The 21,563-nt window shown below is 40.2% G+C and overlaps 1 protein-coding gene across 2 annotated transcripts in view; it reads right to left on the bottom strand.

The window, feature by feature from the left end:
• Positions 1 to 21,563, bottom strand: part of ADGRD1 (adhesion G protein-coupled receptor D1) — a 159,931-nt gene that overhangs the window by 75,897 nt on the left and 62,471 nt on the right. The gene's annotated exons all lie outside the window — the stretch shown is intronic.

The following is a 21,563-nucleotide window of genomic DNA, read 5'->3' as shown; positions in this document are numbered from 1 at the left end:
GGGAACTAGGCACAAAGCCACGGTTAGTGGGTGAAGAGGCCAAAAAAGGGGGGTGAGGGACTGAAAGGACTGCTGGAAACCTTCAGGAAAACCTAGTTGCAGGAAATGTCATGAACAGAATCACAGAATACAGTCAGCCAGCTGCTGCTGGGAAGGCTTGCCAAGGAAGAGAAGCCAAGCAGAGGGTGGGGTGAACCTTTATGAGATTAGCTTGTTTCTCCTCTCCTCCCCTGAATTTAAAAAGCAAATATTGAGCTACGTAGTGGTGGCCACCAAGGAGGAGGGCGTGCACCTTCTAATTCAACATATATTTTTCTCCAATATGAAGGACAAATGTGTGGGTCAGATCTGCCATTGATCTAAACTCCAAGGCCAAGATGTTGGACTTCCTCTCATCCAAAGCAGCTAATTTATCCGGTTAAATTCAATTTGGTGTTCACTTGTCTCTACAAAATACAGCATTTTGTCTAATGCAGAGATTTTGAAGCCTTGTCTTCTCAACCTCCAAGAATACCATGGGTTATTTTGAAGATGGTGAGAAAAGGCACTAAGACAAGCCTCTTCTCAGTATGCTTGTGTCTTTTGTGTAGTTCACAGCCCCACGAAAATATTCCTACAGGTGTAGGAATCAAAAGCAGTGTTTATTCTGGTTTATGGATTAGAGCCTAAAATGATGCTTCTAATTTAAGGATTTCTTGTCCTCACAGTGACATCCTGATTATTAGCGTGACCTATCCAGGGCCGCATGGTTTCTTTTCCATCTTATACGATCTGCTTCTCCTAATTACCTAGAAAATTAAAACTTTAAGGTACATTAATCTACTCAATTCCCTGAAAAGACAGACAGAAAGAAAGAAAGAATAATCATCTATTTCTGTAGTGGCTATCTTGGCTGTTTTCTTCCAAGCTGTGAGAAAACTGCATTGCAACAGACCTTGGACTTAGATCACCCAACTATTTTAATTTGGAGTCTGTTTGGTTGATTCACCCTAAGATGTAACTAGCATATGTAATTAAAAAAATGTTACAAATGGTACAAAAATGAATTTAGCTTATGTGTTTTGCATAAAAGCCAGACCTTTAGTTGTTCCATTGTTGTCAACAGAGCTATGTCAATACGCACTTACTGAAGCAACAAACAAAACACTGTAGGCTCCCAGGGTCAACATGTAAGCTCACTGAATGCATTTCTTAATGGTACAATCTTAGAGATAAAAAAAAAAAATAAAATAAAAAATCCCATATCACAAATGGTGGATCACTCTGAGAGACAACAATATAAAAGAAAAAAAACCAACAGTGAAATATCAGAAGCAATAAAGGCATCAGAATTTAGAAAAGGTTGCTATATGTAATTGAATATGGATTGGGTTTGATCCTTCCTTAGCCTGAGGTTAAAAATAGTTGACGTATAAAATTTCCTGCAAAAATATTGTTAATCAAATGCTACACCGATAGCCTTCCCCAGTTCTCAGAGTTCTCCATTTAGCAGCTGCTGTATTGGGCACGCAGTGTGAGAACAAAACAAGTAATGAAAAAACCCATGAGCAACAGACTGAAAAATATCTTGGCTGCTCTACCAAATAGCATTTTTATATAGAGAGAAAGAAAAGGAGGAGGGAATGGATGAGGAAATTGTCTTGGTGCTTTTTTTTTTTTAATTATTGTGCATAGTAAAAAAAAAATAATTTGATTGCTTCTGAATGTGTACAGCATCACAAGATTTTGCTATTTTTCTTAGACTAGCAAGTTCACATCCTTTTAAATAAAAATACCATCCTCTTAACAGGATCCCATCCTTTTTATAGCACTGAACAAGGAGCTTCATCCAACATCTTCCAAGAGAACATCTGACCACTTGCAGATCTCAGTGTGGGCTGTCAGGCACTGTGCATCTGTAAAACAGTTGCTTATGGTCTACAAAAACTGAGACTACTACTTGCACTCATCTTTTTTTAGCTTGTCTCTTTGATCCACTTCAAGCTACCTGCTTATAGCACAGATAGGCTCCATGGCATCTACAAAAGCTGGGGGAGTCATTGCTGAATGTACTCCAGGTGCAATGTCATACCAGGATTCAAAGAGTAACAGTTCTTCTCTTTGGTTTTGGGTGCTCAATTGTAGAAAAGTCTGATTTTTCCAAACTGCTCAAGGAAAGCTGAAATTTTGGCAATGGAAACTGGCTACAACCTTTAAATTAATATTATAATCTCCCAAAACACATATGCACAACTCCCAAATAGCTTTTCTTTAATTTTACAGCTAAAAAATTCCCACCCTAACACAGAAGTTACATTCCTGATGTTAGCACAGCATCGGTGGGTCAAGTGCGGAGGCTTGGACTCAGGAATTTCTGAGTAGCTCAGCCCCACTAAGCCTCATATCCTCTATGGGCTATGCTTTCATACAATGCTCTGTTTCAAAGATCTCAAATATGTAACAATATATTTCTTCCCTTTTTCTTTCTCTTTGGCCTGGGTGCATATGGGCACTATGAGTGTTTTGTGTGTATTTGTAAACACTGGGCAGTGACAAGTAGTTGCATGCCAAATCCCTTCAGCTTGGGAGCCAAAACTATTTAAGATGCAATACTGCAGCGTAAAACCATGCCAAACTCCCATTGACTGCAATTTGGATTAATAATACTCACAATATTGTTGTAAATCATGGTAATAAATGGAAAGCACAGAAAGGTTGAAAAATAGCCACAGAAAGAAGAAAGTTCATTTTCATTAGAGATGCATGGAGCTGACTTCAATGGAAGGCATGCACAAATAGAAACTGCAGGATAAGGACCTTTGAAATTCAATTTGGGCAGCAACCAAGTTACATCAGTAAATATTAGATGTTTAAAAATTCTAAATGCCAGTCAGTGAGAAACGGGGCTCAGCATGGCAGCCTTTCCTTATGTGAGCACCAATAAACACAGGATTGGACTCATGATCTGTATGAAAAGCTGTCTTAATGCTTAAGTGAAAAAACGATTTCTCATGTTCCTTAAAGGACAGTTCTGTTCCAAAGAATAACAAAGTGAAAATATTAATATTCTTTCCCTTAAAATAGTGTCGGTTAAGTATTATAATTAGCAATACAGCAGTCAGATGGTTTTCATATGTTAAGTAGTTATAGCCATATGTAAGAAAAAAAATTTATATGTACACAGTCCTCTAAACCCGCGTGTGATTTAGACACCTAGGGATGGACTGAGGGGTGCAAAGTTAAGTCACTGATACTGAAATACCCAGGACATGTTTTTGCACCTCTTTGAGTTTTAGCAAGTCAATTCAAATGAGAGCAAGCAAGAGCTAGTTTCTTTCCTGTGTGTTATTGATAGAATTGTTTACGCAGAGCCAGGGTCATCAAACTTATTGGGACACTCCACATTGCCTCCAGCTGACTCAGGGCTTAACCTCCAACTAGATATTACCTCCTCAAAATTAATGAATGCAGTCTGGCTCCAAAGAGGTCTAATTCAAATCAGGTAATTTAGAATGCAAGTTATTTCACTCAAGGTGCCCGTGTTGAAGCAGTTACTCATTGCTTAAAAGACCTTATTTTGTTTTAATGTAATGCAAGCCCTGCAGAACAGCTTTTCTGCTCTTGCCATCTCCCCTCCCATCTGGCACACACTCAGAGCTACCAGAACTTCACACCTGACGGAAGAAGAAACCCAGCTTGATTGTCAGCCCTCAGGAAGAGTTTTCCAGACTGGCAAATAAAAATCTATAATTATTTTCATTGGTAGACCTGCCTGAAGTGGAGATTGCTGAGAGACTGTGAACACCAAATCCCATGGGGCCATTCTCCCCTAACCAACATCTCATTTATGTCTTTTATGCTCTGATCTGTTTTAACACATATGAGTTAGGCCAGTCTGAAAGTAATCTTTGAGTATGGATGATGCAAAGCTACAACTACAAAACTACCCCAGACCTGGGCATTTGGCCTGGTTCTTCCAGGAAGTAATTTTGGGAGATAGTACTTGCCAAGGCTGGCTATTCATGTAACTGGTTGTCATGTTCATTCCTCTGGTCCAAGACTGTGTTGCTTTATGCTGCTTCTGCACTCCTAGGCTCTTTGAAAACACTATTTTTTAATGCAAGTCACATCAAATACTATAAAGTTGTGCAAACCATCCACTAGCGTTGCAAAATTCTATTCACATTTGCTGCTAGAAGCCTACAGGCTTTTTTGGATAGATGAATGAAATGTTTCATCTTTTCCCCACCCTCCTTACAATCAGCATAATAAAGCAGATTTTATGGTCATGCTGATACAAGTTCATGATAACTTTCCAAAACTGCTTAATGAAATAGGTGATGCTGTCCTTTGTTAAGGTTTTCTGTTTCCTTTCACTGTGCCTTTTTCTGCTACTCTGCATTATTATATTAAAAATGTGTTGCTTTTCTAAAACAAGAAGCAGATGCTCCTTCTATACACCCTTTCTTAAGCTCCTCTATTTTTCTTAGGTCATGTGAAAGTACGACTAAAGAAAACAACTAGTCTAATTGATATTGAAAAGACTATTTAAAACACATTTTCTAATCCAAATGAACCATAATGAAAGAGGTAAACAAATCTTCCCCCACACACACCTGTGGTATTTTGACAGAGGCAGAAATATTTCCCTTTGCCATACAACTATCCAGGCCAAGTACAGAGCTCTGTAACAGGAAACATCTAGGTAATGACAAGAGTGGTGACAGGGACCAGAAGGCAGACATAAAGCATAATCCCTAAAGGGATACACGGAGTAGAATCAGTTTTAAGAATACTTTTCCTATTAGGTAATATTTCCACAATTCTCAGTTTCCAAAACAGTGCTTAGACTTTTCCTCCTGATGGCTTTTTTTAAAGAAGAGAAGAAACATTTGCATCAGATGAGAACCATTCAAGACACTCAGATTTAGCATTTAAAGTGCAGTTGTGATTCGCAGTCCTCATGTTATTGGGGCAGAGAGAATTTAAGCCAGAAACAAGAAATTGGGGAAACTCAGCACTAGCTGGACAGGAGTTAGGCATGCTGCCTGTTGTGCCACACTGCCCGTGGAGGCAGCCAGTGCGTTTGCTCTGATTTCCACAGTACATCACCCATATCCCAAACAAGATATGCCTGGGGTCTGATAACAAGCACCAGCAAGAAGTTGCACCTAATTCAAAACCAGCACAAAGCTACAAAACCCAACAGCAATGGCGAGTCTCACTAGCACTTTTTGGTTTCCATTTTACATTCTTCTTTGCCAAAACACAAATGAAGTCTGAATTGGCAAACATCTCTGTTTCCTACAAGACTGAAAGTTGTAATTAGAAGAGGAATCAATCAATATTCACTCATATTTATTATGGAAGATGCTTTAGATTTAGGCAATTTTTCACACAAGGAACACATACTAGTTAGCCCAAGATAGATTTCCAAGTGAGGAATCAATATGTACTACTTTTTTTCTATGTAGACGAAAAGAAAAAGCGCAAAGATGTCCTAATTTTCCTGTTCAAAGACCAAACAAAGTCTATGCCCTTATTTTTGAAAAGCACAAGGACTTTGGCAGCCTGGAGGAATGAAACATTAAAATTTCATGTACTCTACATGATAATAACAGGAATAATGGACTGTTTATGCAATAATTGGAAATAATGCATTTATCTTCTTTATAAAGGCACCAGTGACCTACACTTCGCCTCCAAGGACAAAATTAGCTTCTGGAAATGAGCAACTTTGGGAGTCTGGGAATGCAAGAGGTCTGATATGACCAAAAATCCCCCATGAAGCAGGATAAAGACAGAAGGCACCATGGAAATAGGAATATGGCAAAGGGGCAGGGCTGCTGCTCCTGGGGAATGTTCCCTGAGCCTCCTTTGGGAGCCCAGTTAAGCCAGCAAGGCTTTACTCAGGGCTCCAGCTGAAGCACAGTCCTGTCTCCCATGTACACACACACCTGCATAAGCAAGGGCTTTAGCAACCCTTGGTGAGGAGGAATAGAGGGACAGCAAAGCAGCAAGACCTAAGTGAGCACCCAAGGAGTGAGGACTTCAAGGCACAGGCACACAAAACCTTTTGCTTTGGCTGCACACAGCAGGCAAATTAATGGAACTCTGGTTTATGACATAGATTTGCTAATATGAATAAAACTGTACTCCTGAAGGAAAATACCAGCTTCTTCAGATGTCGGAAGTCCCTTCATCAGCTTTACTAAGAGTTTGATCAGCTCTGTGTGGCACACTTTGAAAAAAACCAAGATTTTGTTGGATATTCAGCTGATTTGTCATCATACCTTTGTAGAGTCATCTCTGCTAACATTTCTTCCCAAAGGGCCATGTTTTAAAGGGTGTTCTGAAGATGTGATTTAATGAAAGCTTTAGGAGGAGTTTTTAATAGTTCATGTCAGAAACAGAGGACCAGGCTTAATGATAAAAATATTTACCACTCAGTACATTTGTTGCTAATATTTTTTTCTAGGACTGGATTTATATGTTAGCATTTTCCATTCTCATTAAAATCCTGGCTATGTGAATGTTGCCTCTGAAAAGCAATGCCTCACATTCTTTGTGAATTATATGTGGCAGCCTTTGTTTTATATTGACCCTTTCAGCTCTTACATCCCTTGACTAGCTGCTAATCATCATTTATCCTTTCCCTGACTCTGCTAATCTCCGGGGAGCGGGTGGGACAGGCAGTCAATGGAAGCGATGGAGTATAAATAATGACAGAGTACAATAAACATTCCAGTTGCAATGCCATATCTCATGACAAAGACTTTCAGAAAGATACAGCGCACAGTCCTATGATAAAGACTGTTGTAACCAGACTGGAAAATATTACCAAAAAATTATGCTTGCTTAGGGCCAAGATATTCGGGCCCGCTAGGTGAGATAAGGGAACGTTTATTCTGTGTAATCAAAAAATCACTTGGATCCAGGAAGATTGGTTTTATTCCCAAATTCACTTTCTCCGTGTGACTTTTAGCAGGTTCTTTCTTGTCTTTCTGTGTTTTGTTTCTCATTCCTTATCCTACCTATTTAGTCTGTAATGTCTCAGACTAAAATATGACTCCTGCAACTTGTTATGCTCTGCAAGGTAGGAATCCAGGTAAAGTCTGCAGAGACAAGTGTAGAAGCCTGTGTTCACACACAGCCTCATACTGCAGCATTTTCTGATAACACAGAATCACAGAATCATCTAGGCGAATGGTTGGACTAGATGATCTCCAGGGTCCCTTCCAACCATTCTCCTGGCACAGTTCCCACCTACAGCATATCCTTAAGCTTCAAATCGACCCTACTCTTGAACACCTCCAGGGATGGCGACTCCACCACCTCCCTGGGCAGCCCATTCCAATGCCTAACAACCCCTTCAGGAAAGAAATGCTTCCTGATATCTAGTCTGAACTTTCCCTGGGGCAACTTGAGGCCATTCCCTCTTGTCCTGTTGCTTTCTACTTGGCTAAAGAGGCTCAAAGCCAGCTCTCTGCAGCTTCCTCTCAGGTAGTTGTAGAGGGTGATGAGGTCTCCCCTCAGCCTCCTCTTCTCCAGACTAAACAATCCCAGTTCCATCAGCCGCTCCTCACAGGACATGTATTCCAGACCCTGCACCAGCTCTGTTGCCCTTCTCTGGACATGCTCGAGTAACTCCTTGTCCTTTCTGTAGTGAGGGGCCCAAAACTGAACACTGGAATCAAGGTGCGGCCTCACCAGTGCCGAGTACAGGGGTAAGATCCCTTCCCTGTCCCTGCTGGCTACACCAATCCTGACACAAGCCAGGATGCCATTGGCCTTCTTGGCCCCCCGGGCACACTGCTGGCTCCTGTTCAGCCGGCTGTCAATCAACACCCCCAGGTCCTCTCTGACTGGCAGCTCTCCAGCCACTCCTCCCCAAGCTTGTAGCGCTGCTGGGGGTTGTTGTGGCCCAAGGGCAGCCCCCGGCATTTGGCCTTAGTGAAACTCCTCCAGTTGGGCTCAGCCCATGGCTCCAGCCTGTCCAGGTCTCTCTGCAGAGCCTCCCTGCCCTCGAGCAGATCAACACTCCCACCCAACTGGGTGTCATCTGCAAACTGACTGAGGGTGCACTCGATCCCCTCCTCTAGATCATCAATAAAGATGTTAAACAGGAGTGGCCCCAACACCCAGCCCTGGGGGACACCACCCGTGACCGGCCGCCAGCTGGATTTAACTCCGTTCACCACAACTCTCTGGGCTCGGTCGTCCAGCCAGTTTTTTACTCAGCAAAGCGTGTGCCCATCCAAGCCACAAGCAGCCAGTTTCACCAGAAGAATGCTGTGGGAAATGGTGTCAAAAGCCTTATTAAAGTCAAGGTAGACAACATGCACAGCCTTTCCCTCATCCAATCAGCAGGTCGCTCTGTCACAGAAGGAGATCAGGTTTGTCAGGCAGGACCTGCCTTTCACAAACCCATGCTGACTGGGCCTGAGCATCTGGCTGTCCTGCATGTGTTGTACAATGGTACTCAGGATGAGCTGCTCCATCAGCTCCCCGGGCACTGAAGTCAAGCTGACAGGCCTGTAATTTCCCGGATCATCCTTCCAACCCTTCTTATAGATGGGCGTCACACTGGCCAATTTCCAATCAGTCGGGACCTCTCCAGTCAGCCAGGACTGCTGGGAAATTATAGAACGTGGCCTGGCGAGCACCCAGCCAGCTCCTTCAGCACCCTCGGGTGTATCCCGTCTGGTCCCATAGACTGGTGTGTGTCTGTGTGATGCAGCAGGTCACTGACTGTCTCCTGGATTGCAGGGGGGTTGTTCTCTCAGTCTCTGTATTCTGGCTGTGGAGGCTGGATTTCATCAATACAACTAACCTTGTTATTACAGACTGAGGCAAAGAAGGCATTAAGCACCTCAGCCTTCTCCTCATCACTTGTTACCATATTTCCTCCTGCATCTAGCAGGGGATGGAGACTCTCCCTGGACTTCCTTTTGCTACTGACACACTTATAGAAACTTTTCTTGTTATCCTTGATTGCAGAGGCCAAATTAATTTCCAGTTGGGCTTTTGCCCTCCTGATTTCCACCCTGCACAGCCTCACAGCCTCTCTGTAATCACTGTGAGTGGCTAGCCCCTTCTTCCAAAGGCCGTAAACTCTCCTTTTCTCCCTGAGTTGCAGCCAAAGCTCCCTGTTCAGCCAGGGTGGTCTTCTCTGGCGTCAGCTTCTCTTAGAGCACCTGGGGACTGCCTGCTCCTGAGCCATTAACACTTCCTTAAAGAGCGCCCAGCCTTCCTGGGCCCCTGTACCCTTCAGGACAGTTTCCCAGGGGATCCTTTCAAGCAGGTGCCTAAACAAGACAAAGTCAGCCCTTCTGAAGTCCAGGATGTCAGTCCTGCTTAGCTCTCTCCTGACGTCTCTAAAAATAAAGAACTCTATTATTTCACGATCACTGTGCCCTAGTCGGCCTTCAACCTCCACGTCGTCCACCAGCCCTTCTCTGTTCACAAAGAGGAGATCCAGCAGGGCACCTTCTCTAGTTGGTTTACTTATCAGCTGTGTCAGGAAGTTGTCTCCCACACATTCTAGGAATCTCCGGGACTGGTCTCGTTCTGCCGTGTTGTATTTCCAGCAGATGTCTGGGAAGTTAAAGTCGCCCACAAGAACAAGGGCAAGCGATTGTGAGATTTCAGCTAAGTGTCTATAAAATACCTCGTCCATCTCTCTGTCCTGGTTGGGTGGCCTGTAGTAGACTCCTACTACAACATCTGCCCTGTAACAGCCATGGATCATCTGAATACCTCCTTAAGTAGCTGGTGAACCCGGGGGCTTTCTTCCCCTCACTTCTGTCTCCCCAAACTCCAGGTGGTGAGATACATGCCCACTGCTTCACTTGTTCCAATTCTAACATACAGCCACAGAGTGAAAATTATCTGAAACCAAACAAAAATTATCCCCAACAAAAAATGAAATTTTTCTATTGCATTAATAAGCTACAGCTGCTGTCTTAAGCAGTACAATCAATAAATGAGACAAGGAACCCATGGCAAGGGAGACAAGGACAGGAGCAGGACTGCTCTGTTCACATACAACCCAGATCTGCACCTAATTGTGTCTAAAGTTAATCCTGATCTTGAGACAAAAATACTCTTCTGTGATGCTTCTGGGGCAGCAGAGAGACGTAACACTCCCTCTTGCAAGACTGATTCTTAGACCTTAACATACCATTAAGATATTATATTCTACTAGCTAGGTCTTTCTAGGATTAAACTCATGGGTTTCCATTGCTTTTTTTTTTTTCTTCATTGTGGAAAAAAACCCTCTCTCGAGAACATTCACATTTTTCTTCTTCTGATTTGAATCTTTTCTGCACATCTGCCAAATATGAGTTGTCTTTTAGTCTGCTGCATGAATGGGGATGAAATTCACACAACTATTTAGTTTAGTGTCATTTTTCATTCACAGGAAGTGTCAGGGTGCCAGAACTATTTGATTTGTGCATCAGCCACATCCAAAGAATTGAGAACCAGTCTGGAATTAGGCCTGGTCCATTAACTCCAGCTACAAAGTTGAGTAATATGAGACTAAGCCACTGAGTTCGTTTTTCAGATGAGAAAATGGAAGTTAGTGGAATTTTGTGTAAGTCTCTAGACATAACGCAGATAAGAGATATTGTTGCTGATACAGCAGTGACAGAAAAATAGCCAACTGTAATTTAAGGCAGGGCCCCCGGCTCTGCTATGGCTGCGATGCTGCACAAGGACAGAGTCAGGGGGCTGCAGCGCTGGATCCGCCAGGCACCCTCCTCCCGCGGGGAGCCTGAGCTGGCAGAGGGACCAGGGCTGCAGAAACAACGCAAAGACAACCTCAAGGCTGTGTTTTCAGAAGCACAATAAATGCAGCACTCCTGAGAAGACGGAGTTCTGAGTTTTCAGTATAATGTGGTGGGGTTTTTTTTTTCAGGATAACCAGGATGAACGTCTTAAATTATGGGTACAGTCAACCTTCCAGTCTTTCACCACTTGGCAAACACCACCAGCTTTTCCCCTTTTTCCTCAGCTAAAAGTTTACATGAACTTTTGACTAAAAGAGTTGTGTGCAGCTGTACAGAAGCAGGGGCAAAGCAAACCCAAAGCACACTGCAGCAAGCTCAAGAAGAGGAACACGCAGGCGATAAGGTATTGCTGCCTGGCAGCTGATTAATCTGGGCATATCATAAAGTGCCACATAAAGGCATCTTCTGCCATAAATCTGAATACCTCTGTAATTGCTCAGTTCCTAATTTGTCCTGTTTGTCTGCAGCTCAGTTTTAACATGTGATTCCTGAATCAGCAATGGGTCCCTCTGGAAACTGAGCTAATGGTTTGAGGAATGCAGCTATGGTCATTAGAGCTTTGCGAAATCTCCAAACTTGCTTGTCAATTGCTTAGTACGGCAATTTAAAATGGGCAAAGAATAAGAAATCTTACATTCTCCCTTCAATGGAAATGCTGCTACACCCCTTTCCTTTCTCTTTCTTGCACTTCAGTGAAATGTCACTGTGTGGTAACCCGGATTTTTAAGCATCCTGACAAGATGCAGTGACCAGTAGTTAAGTAACATACCAGAGTGCCACATTCCAGTAAGCTCCTGTGACAGAGGCACGCTGTAAATCACTTGGCATCTTTTCTTATTTTTTTCTTCAAGTAAAATATATTACATAAATAGGTAAATGCTTTTAGATCTAATAAACCTGTAGTCATACATAAACAGAAATGGCTGACTGCACAATTTAATTTACTAGGATAATTTTCTAGAACTTAAGAAAATTTACAAACCAAAAATCAAAAACCTTTAGCAAACTGCTGCATTACAGTAGTTTTATAGGGCTCAGAGGCACACGTTCTGTTCCCACTGAATCTGGTCGGGAAACTTCCAGCGACTTTAGTAGGTGCAAGGCACAGTATTCCTGTTGCACTGTGATTAAGAGTTACTAAAAAGAAAGACAGTCCCGTCTTAGGAACACAGTGTCTCAGAACATTACAATAACTATTTCAGTGTCATCTGAGTGCTAGTTCGGGATGCTTTATGCCATGGAACATGGAGGTTTCTTTTGCTAAACACATTATTTTTGGAAACATTCTTGCTAGTGTTCATGGGAATATTTCCAATGGGGCAACACTTCCAATTAAGACCTCCTTTTTATAGTTTATAAATTCTTTAATAAAGTGGCTGACAGCCTTAAAAATAAATATATTTTTTAATAAACTGATGATGGTTTAACCTGTCACAGAGTGATACACAGTCCAAATAAGTCAAGAGAGTCTTTCCAACCATTACTTAGAACTTAAGAACTTTCACTACGCTCATAACCAAAAATGACATGTGCATATCTATCCCATGTTCATATCATCTACTACTTATTTAGGAATACTTAAAAAGTGGTTCATTAAAAAAAATGCAAAGTTACTTCTTACAAAGAAAGAGAGGCTCTTTCACAAACTCTTGTGGTAAGTAATTCCAAATTGAGTATTTCTAAAAATGGAGAATAGTAGAAAGAGAAAAAACATGAAGATTTCCTGGAGATGTATTTAGATCCTATTCAGCACAGTAAGTTATTGGGGTATCAATGCTGTCACTGGAATTCTTGGACTGCCCTGCACACAAAAGGCTTTGATGCAGTTAATGGGAACATCACACAAGCACTCTCATAAAACTGCACCATAAGGCTCCCGTTTACCTAGTGGGGACCATGATCACTGTAGGGAATAGCCCAGGTTGTGCCCACTAATAAATCAGAAGTTTAAAGCACCAGAGTGAAACAGCCTTGGGCCTCAATACAAAGAAAAGGAGTATAATTTAAATGCAATCTTCCAGTTTATGGCCAGCTTTTCATTATGGTCTTGTGTTACACAGAATCAAAAAGCAGAAGAGCCTGGGGAAGAGGATGGAAAGACGGGAATAGGGAAGGAAAACCACACTTCTTTCTTCCTCTTGGACTCAGCCATGGGTACAAGTTTGTTATCTGTCTCAGAGTACTTCATGTGAAAGGAATGAAAGAAAAATACAACTTCCAAAAGTAGCAAAACTCCATCTGAAATGTTATTTACCAACAGGACTATCACTTATGCCCCTTCAAACTGTCTGCAGAACAGTCAACTACTTCTGGTGCTACCCAGTACCTGTTAGGTGCATTTTCGGTAGGATGCACCCACTGCACATAGTGGAGGGCAAAGCGTAGTTCAGAGAATCTTCTTAGCACTTGTATCAGGACTTCAGCAACACAGCAGGCCTCATTTCTTTTTTACACAGTAGCGATTCATTTCTGCTTATTTCACACCAGCAAAATATTGATTTTTGTTCCTATTTCTCTTATTTGCCTTGGCAAACTCTCCTAGTTCGTTCCACATTCAACCTCAGTAGAGCAGGAAGAGCAATAAAATCAAAAGGCCACATCCAATGTCTCAGATGAACCAGTATGTTTCAGGAATATCTAACCTTTAACGTCTGCTACCCATAAAGGCAGCTTTTAACAGTCTGGTCATTAAGGAGGTTCAGTATAACTTTTTAATGCAAGGAGTTTTAATGCAAGTTTATAAACAGACCTATCTATTCATCTTGCACTGGACCTATAGGAAGCTTCAGGATGAGCGCAGCTGTAACTGAGACTGAGCTGTAACATAAATCAACAAGTGTCTGTATGTCCAACCTAATCTGACTACAAAGCGGGCATCATTACAGAATGGCCTGGTCCCACACCCATTTTAGCCAGTGACAGTATTTCTTTGGATTTACAGGAGATTTAGATCACTGTCTCCATTATACGTCCAGCAAAATTCTTCATTAGCACCCTCAAAGACTTCAGATTCTGCCTGATTTCGTTACTGGAAGCCCAGCAAGAGCTTTCCAGCACCAGAGCCCTTTCCAGCACACAGGTGGGGCCCACTTTGAAGGCACATTTTACTTTTTTTTCCCCCCGTTTTTCCAGATTGTACTATTTTCTAGTATTTTGGGTTCAACTGACCCAGATAAATGTTGCCCTAATGCTTATGAATGTGAGCTGCTGTATTCAAAGGAGCAACTCGGGTAAGGGAATGTTCAGGGCAGAAAAGTGATTGCTGTACGCAATGGCCCTCCTCATTCTTTAATCTCTACCATGGGATCCACTTGTATCCTTTTCCCAACAGAACAATCTACTTTTCTGTGAAGAGGAATTTGCAGTCTTGCTGGAGAACGTTTCAGCCATCTTCACTGAGTTTAGGTGTTGCACATCACAGAATAGAAAGCTAGAACCGATCCTACATCACATAAAGATATGAGTATCATTCCCCCTTGAGTATACCAAAGAAAGGAAGGGGCTACTCAGGCATCACAATTATGCATGTCCTTTGGTCTGCACCACTAAGGACCTTCTTGTTTGCTGTTAGTGAGGGTATTTAAAAGATGCAACATAATTATCACAAGAACTTGCATGAGAAGACAAAAAGATAAAATACATGCAAAGACATCTGAAGGCAAAAATGTAAACATTCAGGTGTACTGAGTAGCTATTTGATGCACTATTGAGGGTTATTAGATATAATCTGTATTGCAGACGCCTGTCTTACGCTTGAAGAATCGAGGTTATTAAAATACTATTTCTCCCTAAATCCACACACCACTTGTAGCGGTTTTAGCTCCTCTTTCTTCCCTGTCCTCAAGGACTGAAATTATAACAACAATCACATTATTTTTTAATATAATAGAAGGAACAATGAAACTAATTCCAGCCTTGGGCTGCCCAGACAGCAGTAATTTACTCTCATCCTTGATGTATTGTATATAAATCAGATTGCAGCTAGATTGCATCTTTTTATCAACCACACACTGAAGAATTGGAACATGGAGCTTCTCTCTGTTCTTTTCACTGGGTGCCTAGTGTTCCCTCTGCCTCAGTGGGAGCGTGGTAAAATACTGAAAAATCTAAAGATAAATTAAAGCATACATAGCAACATAGCCCATGTAATAAAATTACTGTAGATGGCTATATACGTTGTGCAAATTACAGCATACAACTATGTGGTACATGGATATTATAGGTTACAGCACTCGCTAGACTTGGATTCATCAACTTCAGCTGACAAAAAAATGACATCCCAAATATCTACTTTTGCCTACTTCTTCCTAGTAATTAACACAAGCAGTCTTTAATGCATGCTACACCAGGGGACTGCTATCCAACCGTTAATAATGCACACAGGCCAGCAAACGTAGCAATCATGAGACTCTGATATGGCAGTCTCCAGTTCCCCAGCATCAATTACTAACACAGCTCCTCTGACACAAGCTATATAAAGCAGTTTGCTGGCATGCTGAGGGCTGAGGCAAAGTTTAAAATATCCTCAGAAAACTAATGTACGCAGATTTCCCACAATTAAAAGCAGTGGGGTTTTTTTCTATTAATCTTGATTGTAACATTTATAGTTTTCTTTCCTTTAAAAAAAAAACCTTATTTTATCTTGTTCGTTGTTTGTGGATTTTAAATGTACTTTTCTTAGAGGGCCATTTCATGAAAACAAAAGAAAAAAAGAAAAATATTGTTTCCCCATACTCCTCAAGGTCACAAAAATTTCTTTCAGAGAATACTTCCATGTTAGGCTGAAACAGAGTGGATATTATTCAAACAGAACTATTGGAACCTAATTCTAACTTCATATGTCTATAGTGCTCTTTTTACTCTGTTCTCAAGCCGAAACACATAATGTGTTTGGGCACAGCACACAGCTGCAACTAAAATACATCCTCTGGACCATGCCAGCAGTATTTTGACTGTGGGTGGAAATTATGCAAACACATGGATGAACACAGGAAAGAAAGAGTCTCAGAAAATACATTCTGTTCACAGAACAAACACTCTCCGATTAGATTAAATTAGACTCCAGTTTATCTGATAGTAAAAGGGATCACATCCAAAAGAGAGCCATAGCTACTAATGTTCAGTGCACAAACAGTCAGAAGCCTGATGAAATATAAAATTATCTATTGGTGAGATTTGGACAGCTTTCTCATACACACACAACAAAGAAAAAGAAAATTGCATGTATACCTGTCCATCAAACTCTTTTGTGGTGTGCAATTACCCATTTCCAAGTTCATCCATTGGACAGAAAACTCCTCAAGATTCATGAAGAATTGTTTCTTACTTTTCCTGAAATTTTACATGAAACAAATACTCCTCTCTACATTTCGTTTGGATGTTGGGGGAGTGTTTCAATTTTGTTTGGCTTTTCTACTTTTGGTTCAATATGTGTTTGGAAAAATAAAAATAGTATTAAATTCTATAAACTAAAATACTGAAAATTCCTAATTTTCTATACCATTTCCCCCAAGAAATCACTCACTAATAAAAAATTGTCCCCTAATTTTGAGTAAAAATACTATGACATTTTCAAAACATTTTGATATTCCTCTTCTGGGTTATATTCTTTTGCTTTTTCAGCCTATATATAATGCAGCAAATTATTAAATTCAATCATACTAAATCTTTCCTCAGAGCACGTATCTGAGGTATACATTGTCACAATCCAAAGTTGACAACATAACTGCTCAACATGGTTCCCCATAGCATATAAACGAAACAGCCTGCAGGCATTTTTATCACATACATTTCTAAAGACATAATGTGTCATTTTTCTTTTTACACATTTCCCCTAACTGCTACCCTACTGCTTTACCCGAGCTTTTTTTCTCTTCTAGTGTAGGGAGTTCAGTCACTGGCTTTGGTGGCAAGAGAATCAGACCCACCCATGTAAACTACAAGATCAGTCCCACTGCGGTGATGGTGTCCAGAGACTTTCATTAAAATAAAGGAGCAATAATGCTTTTAGGTCTTGTTTGTTGGTTGGCTGTGGGTGGTGGGTTTTTTGTTGTCAGGTTTTTTTCTTTTAGATCATGACAAAGCCTGAAGCCAACAATGTCATTTATTTATCTGAATCTTTCTGATGTAAAGGTTACTAAAGAGCTGGTTTTATGAGAAAGAGGGAGAGGGGAACAACTTTGCTTTGAGCTTGTTTCTAGTATTTCAACTTTTAACTCTGAGGACAACTTCAAGGCCAAACTGTAGACACATAAAATACAGGCTTTCTAAAGAAAATGCTGACAGCCTATGAACTATAAAAGCTATGGAGAACCCTGTAATAGTAATAATAATATATTTCATTTATATATAGTGCTTTTTCTCTGAAAACATTTCTTAAAATATAAGTCAAACAATCTCATCTGTGTCAGTAAAAAGGACTAAAATAACAATTGTTGTAAACTTCTGGATTGGAGGAAGGTTCCACCCCTGGTTCAGTTGCTGGCTGGGACTTTATTTCCAGCCAAACTGAGTTAAACTAAACAAATTATTTAGGTCAGCTCACCTGATCACTAATGCCTTCCCTGTGAACTGTTCTGAGTGTCAAGAATGAGAGCGGGCACGCAGTAAGATCAGATGTCCAGAGATTCGCATGGTGAAGAAAAAAGATTTCCCGTAGGGCTTCGAGATCCGAGCAGCCCGAGAGTCACAGACCACAGCGCACAGCTGATAACTCTGAAACTCCAGCGCTTGAGATTTCCCTCCAGAGAGCTCAGGAAGGAACAAGTCACCACTATGAAAATATACAGGCTCTTTATCTGGGTAAATAATAGTAGGGAAAGGGAAAGAGAAAAAAGAAGATAAATTTTTCCAGCAGAAACTAGTAGGGCTGCAATGGCTTTTCCAGTTTCAGTTAAATCTTTCTGTTGAGATGGTGACTTCAACAGAGAATAAATATTCTCCTGAAGTTTCTCCAAGCAATCGAAGTTACAATAAATAATCATAATCAAGTAAACCATATGTGAATCCTATATGAATCACAGAAACTAAACACATAATCACTTGAGGAAAATTGAGGCTGCTTCTTTGATGTATGCTATTTCCTATTACATTACACAGTATACAACAAGTCTAACTAAAAACATGAAATCATTAAGAAAATAGTTTTAGACAGAACTTGGTGATTTATTTTGCATAACAGTTTCTTTTCCAAAGATCCTACTAGCAAGCTGAATAATAAATGTCTGATTCAAATTTATTATGAGAAATGGACACAAACCAAATAGTAAAATACTTGTGGCATATGAGAACCAGCAACTATGTGAGCTGCCCAAGTTTTTTTCAATTAGCTTCACCTGCTTTTATTGAAAAAATAATATCTATACATAAACAGTCAGCTCCTGGTCTCTCTGAAATCAGTGGGAACTCCTGCCATTGACTTTAGCGGGACCAGAATGTGGCTTCCTTGAATCTTATTTGGAAGGTGGGGATGGGAATTTGTTTAGTTTTTGTTAAATATATGTATTGGAACAGAAAGACGTCCAAAAAAAAAAAAAATCATAAGATATCTGCCAATTAATTTCAACCAGCAATGTAGCAGCAATACATCCTAAAATCTCTGTTTCAAGTCTTTATTTGTGTTAAGTGCCAACATGCCAGTCCCTGAGCGCACACACAGTTTCTGGTCTGAAGAGCCAAATATCTAAATAGAAAAGGATGGTCAAGAACAAAGTTGAATGATCATTGTGTCCATTTCACACATGGGAAAACTGACGTACTGAATTATCATGGAATACTTCCCTTCTTGAGATAATTCATCATACTTCCTCTTATTTCTTCTAATTGAACCAACTACATTTAAATAGTTTGTTCAAAGTTACAGAAGCAGATTATACCAGATCCAGAAACTAATTTTAGGTATCAAATGCTTGGTCAGTGTAAAACTACCTTTTCACTCTCCTTTTGTAATTACAATCATTCACTCTATGCAACTGCAGTTCACTAGAGTAATGATCAAGGGTATCATAGCAGCTCTAACTGAGGGACCGTATATAAGGATTTTAAAGGCAGCAAAAGAGTAAATAAATGAAAAAAAATTTCTTGCGCAAATTGTTTCATCTTGATATTTATCCTTACAGAAAGGATATTTACATATTCAGGACTGCAATTATGAAGGAAAGCAATTTATACATTAATTCAGCAACACTCTAGAAAACTGAGAGTAACACGACTATTGTGAGTATTCACATTACAAGTGAGTACTGAATAATCTGTGCTTTTGTTCCCAAGAATTAGAACAAACCAAAGAGACTCTGAGAAGTCATATGCTTAGTTGGAAAGATATGAAGTATCTGGATTTCCCCCACAGAACCAGAACTTCCACGTGTCAGGTTTTGTATCAGAGGCAGGCTCCTAACGGCTGTTTACGGCAAGGACAGATTTTCTGATGGCTCAGCTTGATCCAACTATATCACAAGGCCTATTAAGATTGAAGTGGGCATACAATAGAAAAGGCAAAATAACGAACAACGGTGCATCGGCAGAAAGATGAACTCTACCAAAACCGGATCATTTCCAGTCTTTTTTTCTTATTTTATCTTTAGAAAGCTCAGAAATCTGGGACACTGCTCAAAAACTGCATGGTTTACTTATAGCATATCTGAAACTTGGCCCACAAACTGCATCTTTTTCAATTTCATGGGAATGACAGTTGCAGGAGATTCGCCGTAGTGCCTGGTCAGCCACAAACCAAAAATGCCACATGAAAAGCTATTTTCATAGCACTTATGTCCAGTTCAAACACAAATCAAGAAGTGCATAGTTCTACATTATATTTTTAAGCTAACAATATCTTTTTGAATCTCGTTAAAACTTAGGTACTCTTTGGTTCAGAGTTTGAGCAAAGGTTTACATAGTTTTTATTTTCATTAATTTTATTTAAATTTCCTATGCTCCTAGAGTCAGTCCCTCAGGACTGAAGAAGTTGCCTCATTCAACAAAACCTTGAAAGTTTTCTAGAACAGCTGGGTTTAAACTTTACCCTTATAATTTAACTTACTGGCCAAATCTTTTATTTGTTTTAGGTTTTTCTCTACATATCTTTTTTGGAACCTTTCCGAGCTTTTTATAAGACTGCCATTTGCATGTCAGCTCTTTTCCTGCTCTCAATGTTCTGGATCACTACAATATGATGATTTTCTCAGATTAAATGCTTTGATTTGAACAGATATCTATCAAAGAGACATATTGTATAGCATTAAGATTTAATAAAAATCAGGAGTAAACAGAAATTTAAAAGGCAGGTAAAAAAAAAAAAAGGGGGGGGGATATTTACAGGACTAAGAATGAGCCGAATCTTGTAAAGGCACAAGTACCCAGAGCCTTGTCTAGTCATTTTTATATATGCAAGGCCAGCCTCAAATGCTAGTGAACAGGAACAGAATTGTATCAGTGTCCACAGTACATAGCTACACAAAATGCAAGGCAATGGAAAACAAGGTCCATGTTCTCAACTCAGTGTAAGAAAGCCAAGTTCTGAACTGAGCACTCACTGCGAACCTCGACTCCAGGGCAATTCAACTTGTGAAACATTGCAGACCCTTCTTGCCTGGGGATTTTCCCCAGATGCTTCTATCAATTACGAGCCATCAGATGATGAATAAGTGGATTTGGATAAGGGAATTTATCGCTACCAGAAAATGAAGAAGGCAGTCTGATGTGGACGCTTGGAGCAATTCACCTTGTGGCTAGGTTTCTGGATACAATAATTCAATACAGTTTGAAATATTCAAAGACAAGACAAATCTCACTGTAAGTAAAGGCACAGAGATTATGATTAATTTTCACATATACACTTCTAACACTCACTAGTATAAGCTTAAATCTATGTGCCAAATCCTTTTATTTTTGTCAGAAGCTATTTCAGATTAGCTGAATGACATTTTGTGATTAATTATTTTTTAAAACGTGGAATGTGAAAGGAACATCTATTATTTTCTAAACTAAAAGGAGCACCGTTTCTTAAATCAATCCAGATCATTCAATCTACTTGAAAGGACAAATTACAGCTTGATTGTAGGGCAATTATTCTGGTAGGTATCACTTGAATGACTATAAATGTGGTCTTTCACAGGCAGTATTTGTTATTTGAACACTAATGTTATTTAATTACAGGATGAAAAATATCTAAGGTACTTCAGGTCAAAAACTTATTGAAATGACTGTTCTACACATATGCTGTTGTACTTTCCTGGAATGGGTCTTTCAGCCTTTGAGGTCTGAGTCCCAGGGCTCAAATATAGTTCTGCAGATGCTCACGGAGCCACACACAAGAGAAAAGCACAGAGCCAAGCCCATGGATGATTTGCTTTTACTGATATCTGAATGACAGTGCAGCAACTTGTAACAGCAAGCGCACAGCCACAGAGAAAGGTGATATCCTTTGGAAAGATCAACCATGGGGTCTGCAGGTTAAAGCAATTCATTAGAGCAGAAGTATGCACCCGTAGAGCTCAATGCACTCCTCTGCGTGGGCTGTATTTCACTCATAGCAAACGGCTCTCAGGAAAGACTTGGTCACAAACTTTCTGAGTTGGCCCCCACTGCTTGGTGCATCAATCACTCCCTTATTATAGCCTAGATTGCAATAAAAAAAAATATGAGTGTAGAGTTTATATTCTGAACAATAAATTGTCTCTCTCCAGAAATGTTGTATCTAAGGAACAGTAATGCAGAATTTATTGCCAAGAGCTGATTATGAAGACTGTGAACCAGGCTCTGGGTTATTATAATCTGATTAGTATAACAATCTAT

The sequence above is a fragment of the Athene noctua genome, chromosome 17, assembly GCF_965140245.1.
Source record: "Athene noctua chromosome 17, bAthNoc1.hap1.1, whole genome shotgun sequence".
NCBI lineage: Eukaryota > Metazoa > Chordata > Aves > Strigiformes > Strigidae > Athene > Athene noctua.
The sequence above is the reverse complement of the archived record's forward strand: the minus strand, read 5'-3'. Positions and strand labels throughout refer to the sequence as shown.